Source organism: Denticeps clupeoides, unplaced genomic scaffold (genome assembly GCF_900700375.1).
Source record: "Denticeps clupeoides unplaced genomic scaffold, fDenClu1.1, whole genome shotgun sequence".
Taxonomy (NCBI): Eukaryota; Metazoa; Chordata; class Actinopteri; order Clupeiformes; family Denticipitidae; genus Denticeps; species Denticeps clupeoides.
The window spans coordinates 6596-18620 of NW_021629879.1; positions in this window are offsets into that span (position 1 = coordinate 6596).

The following is a 12025-nucleotide window of genomic DNA, read 5'->3' on the forward strand; positions in this document are numbered from 1 at the left end:
TACTTCTGACTCTTGTTGTTTTTTAAATCAGTTTTGTCAGTTATTTCCCTTTTTCACTTCTGACTTTTGTTTTTTTTGTCATTTTTTAACCTTTTTACTTCTGAATTTTTTTTTTTTTCGACTTTGTAGATTTTTGAGCATTTTACAATTCCAACTTAGGTGAATAAGTAGAAGAAATGACAAAGTTAAAAAATAACAAAAATCAGAAGTGAAAAAGGGAAATAACTGATAAAACTAATTTAAAAAAACAACAAAAGTCAGAAGTAAAAAAGTGGAAAAACTGACAAAAGTAACATGTTTTTATTCGACTTTGTCATTTTTTTCACTTTTTTGCTTCTGACTTCTGTTATTTTTTGTCATTTTTTAACCTTCTTACCTCTGAATTTTGTTTTTTTTTTTCCGACTTTTTAGATTTTTTAACATTTTACGATTCCAACTTAGATGAATAAGTGGAAAAAATGACAATGTTAAAAAAACAAAAGTCAGAAGTTAAAAAAGGGAAATAACTGACAAAACTGATATAAAAAACAACAAAAGTCAGAAGTAAAAAAGTGGAAAAACTGACAAAACTGACATGTTTTTTTTCGACTTTGTCATTTTTTCACTTTTTCGCTTCTGACTTTTGTTATTTTTTGTCATTTTTTAACCTTCTTACTTCTGAATTTTGTTTTTTTTTTCCGACTTTGTAGATTTTTTTTAACATTTTACGATTCCAACTTTGATGAATAAGTGGAAAAAATGACAAAGTAAAAAAAAACTAAAATCAAAAGTGAAAAAGGGAAATAACTGACAAAACTGATTTAAAAAACAACAAAAGCCAGAAGTAGAAAAGTGGAAAAACTGAAAAAACTAAAATGTTTTTTTTCGAATTTGTCATTTTTTATCACTTTCTCGCTTCTGTCTTTTATGTCATTTTTTTTAACCTTTTCACTCCTGACTTTTTTTTTTCTCTTGGACTTTATAAATTTTTGAGCATTTTACAATTTTAACTTATGTGAATAAGTATAAAAAATGAAAAAGTAAAAAAAAAAAACAAAAGTCAGAAGTAAAAAAGGGAGATTTCATTAACTGACAAAACTGATTTAAAAAACAAAAAAAAGTCAGAAGTAAAAAAGTGGAAAACCTGACAAAACTGATGTTTTTCTTTAACTTTCTAATTTTTTTCACATTTTCACTTCTAACTTTTGTTATTTTTTGTCTTTTTTTTTTAACCTTTTCACTTCTGACTATTGTTTTTTTTTTGGACTGTAAATTTTTGAGCATTTTACAATTTCAACTTATGTGAATAAGTGGAAAAAATGACAAAGTTAAAGAAAAACAACAAGAGTCAGAAGTAAAAAAGTGGAAAAACTGACAAAACTGACAAAACTGACATGTTTTTTTTTTTGGACTGTCATTTTTTTTCACTTTTTTCCTTCTGACTTGTGTCATTTTTTGTCATTTTTTTTTTAACTGACAAAACTGATTTAAAAAACAATAAAAGTCAGAAGTAAAAAAGTGGAAAAACTGACAAAACTGACATGTTTTTTTTTGGACTTTGTCATTTTTTTTCACTTTTTCACTTCTGATGTGTCATTTTTTTTTTCACTTGTGACTAATGTTTTTTTTTACTTTGTAATTTTTTGAGCACTTTACAATTTCAACTTAGGTGAATAAGTGGAAAAAATGACAAAGTAAAAAAAAAACAAAAGTCAGAATTGAAAAAGGAAAATAACTGACAAAACTGATTTAAAAAACAACAAAAGTCAGAAGTAAAAAGTGGAAAAACTGACATGTTTTTTTTTTTGGACTAATGTTTGTCTTGTGTTTTAGACACGTGACACTCAAGAAAGGCAAAGGAGATTTCAATAATTTTTTCTTTATAGATTCTTTTTTTACCGAAATATCCTACTGTGTCTTCCTTTTACCTTCAGAGATGGAGGGACCAGGCGAGCAGTACTGGAGGCTCGGAGTATACCAGGTGCAGTGCGAGGTGTAATAAGGGTATTATAAATCATTATAAATCTGCTTGCAGCAGAATCCCAGAATCTCTGTATTTAATCAGCTCAAGGTAATGTTGAGACGTGAGAGAAAGTCCAGATGCACACAAATAACTTGTGAAGCATAAGATTGACAGAGTGCTTGGTCTGAATTGTGCTGACTGTCTGGTTCCAGATCTGGATTTTACATGGTAAGTTGGAGAGTAACGGTGCCACGTCTGGGTGCAGCAGGAGCCCCAGCTGGCAGCACTCAGCCTGACAGCAGGGCTCTAACAATGCACAGGTGCTGCTGGGTAGGCATCCGTGGTTGGAGCCCCGTTAGAAGCAACCGACACTGATGCATCGATGTGGATCCTGAACTTTGATTTCAGTTCCTGGCAACCGCCACACGCCTGTTGGTTTGTTTTTCTTGGCTTCCTTTGTTTTGTCCCTCGTGCCTTTTTCTTTTGTGCGTATTAATAAATCCCATTTGTCCAGATGTCCCGTCTCTGCGCTTCCTTCCCCGTCAGCCCGTGGTCGTGACAAACAGAGGTAAAATGTACAATGAGACATTCAAACAAATCCTGTTCAATTTTCTGATATGTATTGGATTTCTTTTCATAAATTATTTGTTGTTCCGGCAGCTCAGGTGGCACTTTATTTTAAAAAATCTATATTCGCCAGATCAAGTAAAGCATACATGTGCATGTTTTTGGTGTTATGTTTTGGTGTTTAATTATCATTATATTCGTGCATTTTCTAAAGATTCTGTTTTTGAATAAAGGGTTGGAAATGAATGCTTTTATTTATTCATAATTTATAAAAAATAATGGACAGATTAATTGATTATTAAAATGATTGTTAGTAGCAGCCATGCTTCTTTATTATCGGAAGATACATCGAACATTAAGACTAACTGTGCTGTAAAACAAGTATTTGCTTTATTAGATATTTCTCCAGATTTATTTGTTTCAAAGCCAAATGGCGTATGATGTAAGCCAGGACTTTATTAGGCATCAGACCAAGTGATGATTATCACCATTTCACAGGGTGAAGAGCAGGAATCCGCTGAAGATGCAGTGATTACTCTCAGTGTTGTAAAGTCGCTGGTTTCCAGGAAGACGCAGGTTAACCCAGTCTCCCGCCTCCAGCTGCAGAGTCACGCCGCCGACCAGGTAGGAGATGTGGTGGTCCATGTCGTACTCCCCCAGCAACATGATCCTCTGCTGGTTCCTGTACAGCGCTGTGTACATGGTGCGCGATGAGAGGATGTCCGCCACGGTGAACCTGAAGAAGTAAACGCCCTTCACTGGAGCGGTGAAGAACCCTGCAGAACCATACAGAAAAATTCACTACAGTCAGATCTACTACCATGATGCACCTGTCAGGTTAAACAGGAGACTATCAGTCCCTGTTCATCACCGGACCGAACCACAAACCCTGGTGGACACCAGGGACTCCGCCTTCCAGTCCAAAGACAAAGAGGCTCAATTCTACAGGCCGAGCCAACCAGTCACGGGCCAGTAAGGAGCAAAACGAGCTGATTCAGAGAAGATGAACATGGCTGCCCGCTCCTCACCAACGGTGATGGTTTAAGCCTTTAAACCTGAGCCACACCGTGTGTGGTGTTTCACAAGGACAGTCACTTAACTTTGACAAAGTGCGTTAAGAGGCTGGCACTGAGGTGTTTAAAGAATGTGACTCCCACTGACACCATGACTATGAGAAGATGCTTAGCACCTGTATTACTGCTGTAGGTGTTTCCAACATTGGTGATGATGTTCCTGAAGACCAAGTTCAGTTCGGAAGGTCCTGCTTGTACATACTCAGTATTAAATGTCAAAGCTGCTGAAAAGGCCACTTTGCCTCCTGTAAAGTGGAACAGAACCAAAAAAACAACACTGCTGATATTCAACTTTACAAAAAGACAAAAACATAATCATCTGATATGTAAGTAATTCTATTGATTTACATAGAACGATGACTAGAAAGTAACTTATATCCCAAATAAAAGGCACATCATATTTAAGGATATGACCCAATACTCATCATGTACAAATAAACCGATCTTTCATCACGATTACAATATGTATTCAGTATATAGCAATAATAATGTCATTTACCTGCATTCATGTTGTTCAGTTTCTCCACTTTGGTCTCCACTGATGTTAGTCTGCTCTTCAGTCCTCCAATCTCTGCATTCAGAGCAGAAAATATTAAAACCACAGTTCATCACATGATACCTGAGTTCTTCTGCTGCAGATCTTCTACTTGGTTCTTGACAGCTTTCAGCTCTGCTGCTTGTTCTGATGTAGGTGGAACACAAAAAATGAGCCAAATCTTCACCAAGAAAATATGATTAGAGATCATTTCAATCCAGCACCTGCATTCTGATGAGTCAGGTTCTCCACGTTCTGCTCATTGTCATCCATTTGGATCTTTAGAGCCGTCAGCTCTGCCACAAGTGCTGCAATAATGAAGGAATAATTCAGTACTTTATGGTAGATTATGGTATGACTTATTTCTATAGGAGATTAAAGAGTTTTTTATGACAGGATGGTCGCATATAACAGTTCATTTATATGGCTGTATATGGCAGTTTATGGCGGTATATAATCGTTTATGGATGAATATGGTTGCATATAACAGTTCATTTATATGGCTGTATATAATAGTTTATGGCGGTATATGAATGACTGTATGTATGGATGTATAACAATGTATATTGATGAGATGTCGCTGATTGTTCCCATGCTCAGAATTACTGTAAAAAATTAAATGGTCACTCTTGTAAGCAGCTTGGATGTCTGTTCTGCATTACCTGCATTTTCCATCTTCAGATTCTCCAGGTCTTTCTGTACGTCGGACAGGACAGCATCTTGCGCTTATATACAAAATAATACAGATGTCTGTTATTCTAAATTATATCTACTCATGCACTCTATTACATGTAGAGAATTGAATTAATGTACTGTTATTCTAACCTAAACTAATCATAACCAATGAATAATAATTCAATGTTTATGTTATTTTTACAGTAATTACATGGAATTAATACTATGTGTGATTAAATAATACTATTTGTATAGTATATTTTACACTATAATATTTGTCAAATGTCATTTATGCACCTGCATTCTCCTTCTTCATGTTCTCCACTTCATCCTTCATGGTCTTTATCTCCACATCTTGAGCTAAATAACGTAATAATGTAAATGTAAATAAGCTAAATACCAACATTAAAGTCTGTGAATGATGTTCATACTGGTCTCAGTGTTGTTGAATTAATATTGCACATTTAGAAGATGTGATTACCAGCGTTTTCTCTCTCCAGAACTTTGAAATCCAGCCTCAGATCCAGCACCATGTCTTCAGGGTCCTTTAGGTTGGTCTTCACGTTCTCCAACTGGACTTCCTGAGCCAGCATCGTGTCCCGCAGGTAGTGGACCATGTTCCTCAGGTACTGCAGCTCAGCGTTGATGTCCTGCACAGGAATTTCTTTTTTTGTATTTAGAGGGTTGCTCTGGTTCAGAGAAAGAGCTCTAAATGTGGAGAACAGCAGGAACAGCAAGGAGATGATGACCCTCATCTTCAACACAATCAGGTCAGCTTTCCACTCATCTAGACTCTTCTCCGTCTTGGCCCCTCGGTTGTGGAATGAACTTCCCCTTTAGGTCAGAACAGCTCAGTCACTGAGCACCTTCAAACGGCAGCTCAAGACCTTCCTCTTTAGAGAAGATTTAGATGAACTTGTGACCTTCTTCTTGTCTTCTGTACAGAATCTACAACAGAGTGAATAAAAAGATTGTATTCATAGTTGGGGGTCCTAGTGAACCAGAACTGACCACTTCATCCATGGTAACATGGAAGCACGTTGTAAGTCGCTCTGGTTAAGGACGTCTGCCAAACGCCTTAAATGTAAATGTAAGCGGCCTCCTTTTTTTATAAAGCCGAACTTATTCATTATTTACATTTAAGGCATTTGGCAGACGGCCGTATCCAGAGCCACTTACAACGTGCTTTCAAGTTACCATGGATGAAGAGATCAATTCCGGTTCACTAGGACCCCCAACTATGAATACAATCTTTTTATTCACTCTGTTCTAGTTTCTATACAGAAGTCAGACGAGAAGAAGGTTACAAGTTCATCTAAATCTTCTCTAAAGAGGAAGGTCTTGAGCTGCCGTGTGAAGGTGCTCAGTGACTGAGCTGGAAGTTCATTCCACCACCGAGGGGCCAAGACGGAGAAGAGTCTAGATGAGCGTCTTCCTTTTACCTTCAGAGATGGAGGGACCAGGCGAGCAGTACTGGAGGCTCGGAGTATACGAGGTGCAGTGCGAGGTGTAATAAGGGCTGTGAGGTAGGATGGTGCTACTCCATGTTTGGCTTTGTAGGCCAGCATCAGTATTTAGAACCTGATGCGTGCAGCTACTGGGAGCCGGTGGAGGGAACGTAGCAGAGGGGCGGTGTGGAGAACTTGGGAAGGTTGAACATCAGTCGTGCTGCTTCGTCCTGTATGAGTTGTAGAGGTCGGATGGAACATAGAGGTAGATTCTTGTTTACTGCCACTTTCGCTTTTTATTCATTATTATTGGTGTGTTTTACACTTGGCCAACACACTTGCGTCTGAACCAGAAGAGCACCAAGTTCCAGGTTCAAACTCCACTTACTACCATCGTGTCCCTCTGTCCCCAGGGGGACTGTCCCCGTCACTACTGAATGTAAATGTGTTGTTACGGAACACGTAAAATAATATAGTTGTATATAATCCAAGTGAAATATAGTACATGGTGAACTATACAACATGGTTTTTAATGTTTGTCTTGTGTTTTGGACGTGTGAAGCTCAAGAAAGTCAAAGGAGATTTCATTCATCTTTTCTATATAGATTCTTTATTTGCATTTTGTAATAACGCTCATGTTACGCTCGCCTTTGCGATGTCCGCATAGCTGCGTCCTGTTCACCAGCCTCCCAGATCAACCTGGACAGCCTGGTCCTTGTACTGTTTTCTTTTCTCCACGTCTCCTTGTGAAGCTTCTCGAAGATGCTGCAGTGCTGCTCTCATGTATGCGGTCTGCTCGAGTTGCCCACACAGTTCCTTCTGCCTTCTGAGGAGGACCTTCAGGGTTTCCTCAATCTCCTGCCTCTTGCTTGTATTGTTTAAGTCCTGGAAACGTTTTTCCAGTTCGTTCCTGGTAGATGTTTCTTCAAGGAGCACTTTTTCAAGTTCTTCTCGTGCTCTGTGCTCATGGTCACGTTCGGCTGTCATCATCTCGAGTTCCTTTTTCATTTGCTGGAGCGTCTCCTCGTGGAGACTGTCTTTGCTCTCCAGCTGATGACGGAACTTTGTCTCTGTCTCCAGGAGAAGCCTCTCTGCCTCTTTCCTGCTTTCTCTTTTTGCTTCAAGCTCTTTTTCAGCTTTCTCTCTCCTGCTCTGCTCATCTGTCATTTGACTTCTCAGCGTTTCCTGCTCCTTCTTCTCGTTCTGCAGCGTCTCTTCATAAAGAGCCTGCATGCTCCCCAGCTGCGTATGGAGCTGTGTCTCCATCTCCATCTGCTTTCCAGTTTCTCTCACGTTACAGAAACGCCTTTCTGCTTCTTCTCTGTTGTGTCTCTCCACGTTCAGCTGTGCTTCAAGCTCCTCACATTGCAGCCGTTCCAGATCTTGTTCTTCTCTCAGTCTTTCTTTTACTTCATTCTCAGCCTCCTGGATGGCAATTTGCCTCAGCTCTTCACGCCAAGCCAGGCTGTTCTGTGTCGTGTCACGAATAGCCATCTCCAGATTATTATTAGAGGCCATGAACATCTCCTCCACTTCTTTACGATGACCGGGATCCCTTTCCAGGAATGTCTCCGTCACCGCCTCGAGTGTGCCGAGCTGTTCCCCGAACACCTCAACCTGACCCATCTGAGCTGATTTCAGATCGGTCATTTTGGGCTCAACGGAAACGTCCTTCTTGAAGAAGCGACGCTTGGTCCACCTAACAAACTTCTTCCACGCCTTCATTTCTCTACCACTATACTGAACTCTCGTAAATCTGAAATGATTAAGCTCTTCACGGCTCACCTCTTAAATAGAGCGAAGCTGAAGATGTCACTTTTTTTTCAGCCAATCAGATGGAGGAACAAGATCTTAAGAACATTGTGATTGGCTGGTTTCACTCAGCTGATTACGCTACAGAACAAGAGCTCAGAAACATTGTGATTGGCTGAAAAAAATGATATCAGCCAATCACATTAATTCTGGGCTCTTGTTCTTGCTGAAAAAAAAGTGCCTCTCTGGACAGTGAATCAGGAGGAAACCCACACCGAGACAGAAGAACATGTAAACTCCACACACACAAGGTGCTGTCAACGCTATTTGTGCCAAATCAAATTACTGCCACTTTCACTTTTTAATCATTATTATTGGTGTGTTTTACACTTGGCTAACACGCTCGCGTCTGAACCGGAAGAGCACAAAGTTACAGGTTCAAACCCCACTTACTACCATCGTGTCCCTCTGTCCCCAGGGGGACTGTCCCCGTCACTACTGAATGTAAATGTGTTGTTACGGAACAAGTAAAATAATATAGTTGTATATATTCCAAGTGAAATATAGTACACAGTCAGTAAAAACATTTGTTTTGCACGTCATTAGTGTGAACATGGACACGCCCCCTACACAAATGGGCCAATCGGATACCAGTACAACTTTGATTCTACATTTTATTATTAGATCATTTGTACCGTGATATAAAATTATTTTTTTTAATGTTTGTCTTGTGTTTTAGACGTGTCAGAAAGACTTTGGGCGGAACCAGATTTGTTTAGTTGTTTCTATCTGGTCCGGTTAGAGTGTGACACCTAATGAGCCACGCGTATTTTTCACATGTAAATGTGTGCGTTCATGACGGAAAGTAAGTGCTGAGGAGTGTTGTTCACACTCGTGTGTTCGATTCGTTTATCCTTTCATACTGTTTTATATGCAGAGAGAGAGAGTTTGTAATGTTTGGGAATTATTTAATTCTTATGCTAATTTCCGCCTGCTATTAGCGCTAAGCTAACGGGGTTCAATAATTTTCCTGTGTTTTAGCTGCCTATATTTATATTCTAGGTAAAATGTTCTAGTGCTGGTTAGCTGCTTATGTAGGATTGTATTGTCTGTTTCATGTTAGATTACTGTAAGCAGTGTTATTAATCAGTGTTGTGTATCATATCATGTTCTGTGGAGTGTTTGCTTATGTATGCTTTCTGTGTTTCTTGTAGACCACACACACACACACACACACACACACACAGACACACACATACTTCGTTAATAAATAAGATAATTGATAAGCCGGCCTCCAGGCTCCTGATTCTCTGACCGGAATCAGATCCTATTGTCGCTTCACCAGTGTAACACGTCGTGGGAGGGTAGAATCTACACGACAAGACGTGTGAAACTCAAGAAAGGCAAAGGAGATTTCATTCATTTTTTCTTTATAGATTCTTTATTTACTGAAATATCCTACTGTGTCTTCCTTTTACCTTCAGAGATGGAGGGACCAGGCGAGCAGTACTGGAGGCTCGGAGTATACCAGGTGCAGTGCGAGGTGTAATAAGGGTATTATAAATCATTATAAATCTGCTTGGCAGCAGAATCCCAGAATCTCTGTATTTAATCAGCTCAAGGTAATGTTGAGACGTGAGAGAAAGTCCAGATGCACACAAATAACTTGTGAAGCATAAGATTGACAGAGTGCTTGGTCTGAATTGTGCTGACTGTCTGGTTCCAGTTCTGGATTTTACATGGTAAACACATGTTGGAGAGTAACGGTGCCACGTCTGGGTGCAGCAGGAGCCCCAGCTGGCAGCACTCAGCCTGACAGCAGGGCTCTAACCATGGACAGGTGCTGCTGGGTAGGCATCCGTGGTTGGAGCCCTGTTAGAAGGAACCGACACTGATGCATCAATGTGGATCCTGAACTTTGATTTCAGTTCCTGGCAACCGCCACACGCCTGTTGGTTTGTTTTTCTTGGCTTCCTTTGTTTTGTCCCTCGTGCCTTTTTCTTTTGTGCGTATTAATAAATCCCATTTGCCCAGATGTCCCGTCTCTGCGCTTCCTTCCCCTGTCAGCCCGTGGTCGTGACAAACAGAGGTAAAATGTACAATGAGACAAGTTCTGACATTCAAACAAATCCTGTTCAATTTTCTGATATGTATTGTATTTCTTTTCATAAATTATTTGTTGTTCCGGCAGCTCAGGTGGCACTTTATTTTAAAAAGTCTATATTCGCCAGATCAAGTAAAGCATACATGTGCATGTTTTTGGTGTTATGTTTTGGTGTTTAATTATCATTATATTCGTGCATTTTCTAAAGATTCTGTTTTTGAATAAAGGGTTGGAAATGAATGCTTTTATTTATTCATAATTTATAAAAAATAATCGACAGATTAATTGACTATTAAAATGATTGTTAGTAGCAGCCATGCTTCTTTATTATCGGAAGATACATCGAACATTAAGACTAACTGTGCTGTAAAACAAGTATTTGCTTTATTAGATATTTCTCCAGATTTATTTGTTTCAAAGCCAAATGGCGTATGATGTAAGCCAGGACTTTATTAGGCATCAGACCAAGTGATGATTATCACCATTTCACAGGGTGAAGAGCAGGAATCCGCTGAAGATGCAGTGATTACTCTCATCGTTGTAAAGTCGCTGGTTTCCAGGAAGACGCAGGTTAACCCAGTCTCCCGCCTCCAGCTGCAGAGTCACGCCGCCGACCAGGTAGGAGACGTGGTGGTCCATGTCGTACTCCCCCAGCAACATGATCCTCTGCTGGTTCCTGTACAGCGCTGTGTACATGGTGCGTGATGAGAGGATGTCCGCCACGGTGAACCTGAAGAAGTAAATGCCCTTCACTGGAGCGGTGAAGAACCCTGCAGAACCATACAGAAAAATTCACTACAGTCAGATCTACTACCATGATGCACCTGTCAGGTTAAACAGGAGACTATCAGTCCCTGTTCATCACCGGACCGAACCACAAACCCTGGTGGACACCAGGGACTCTGCCTTCCAGTCCAAAGACAAAGAGGCTCAATTCTACAGGCCGAGCCAACCAGTCACGGGCCAGTAAGGAGCAAAACGAGCTGATGCAGAGAAGATGAACATGGCTGCCCGCTCCTCACCAACGGTGATGGTTTAAGCCTTTAAACCTGAGCCACACCGTGTGTGGTGTTTCACAAGGACAGTCACTTAACTTTCACAAAGTGCGTTAAGAGGCTGGCACTGAGGTGTTTAAAGAATGTGACTCCCACTGACACCATGACTATGAGAAGATGCTGAGCACCTGTATTACTGCTGTAGGCGTTTCCAACATTGGTGATGATGTTCCTGAAGACCAAGTTCAGTTCGGAAGGTCCTGCTTGTACATACTCAGTATTAAATGTCAAAGCTGCTGAAAAGGCCACTTTGCCTCCTGTAAAGTGGAACAGAACCAAAAAAACATCACTGCTGATATTCAACTTTACAAAAAGACAAAAACATAATCATCTGACCTGTAAGTAATTCTATTGATTTACATAAAATGATGACTAGAAAGTAACTTATATCCCAAATAAAAGGCACATCATATTTAAGGATATGACCCAATACTCATCATGTACAAATAGACAGATCTTTCATCACGATTACAATATGTATTCAGTATATAGCAATAATAATGTCATTTACCTGCATTCATGTTGCTCAGTTTCTCCACTTTGGTCTCCACTGATGTTAGTCTGGTCTTCAGTCCTCCAATCTCTGCATTCAGAGCAGAAAATATTAAAACCACAGTTCATCACATGATACCTGAGTTCTTCTGCTGCAGATCTTCTACTTGGTTCTTGACAGCTTTCAGCTCTGCTGCTTGTTCTGATGTAGGTGGAACACAAAAAATGAGCCAAATCTTCACCAAGAAAATATGATTAGAGATCATTTCGATCCAGCACCTGCATTCTGATGAGTCAGGTTCTCCACGTTCTGCTCATTGTCATCCATTTGGATCTTTAGAGCCGTCAGCTCTGCCACAAGTGCTGCATTAATGAAGGAATA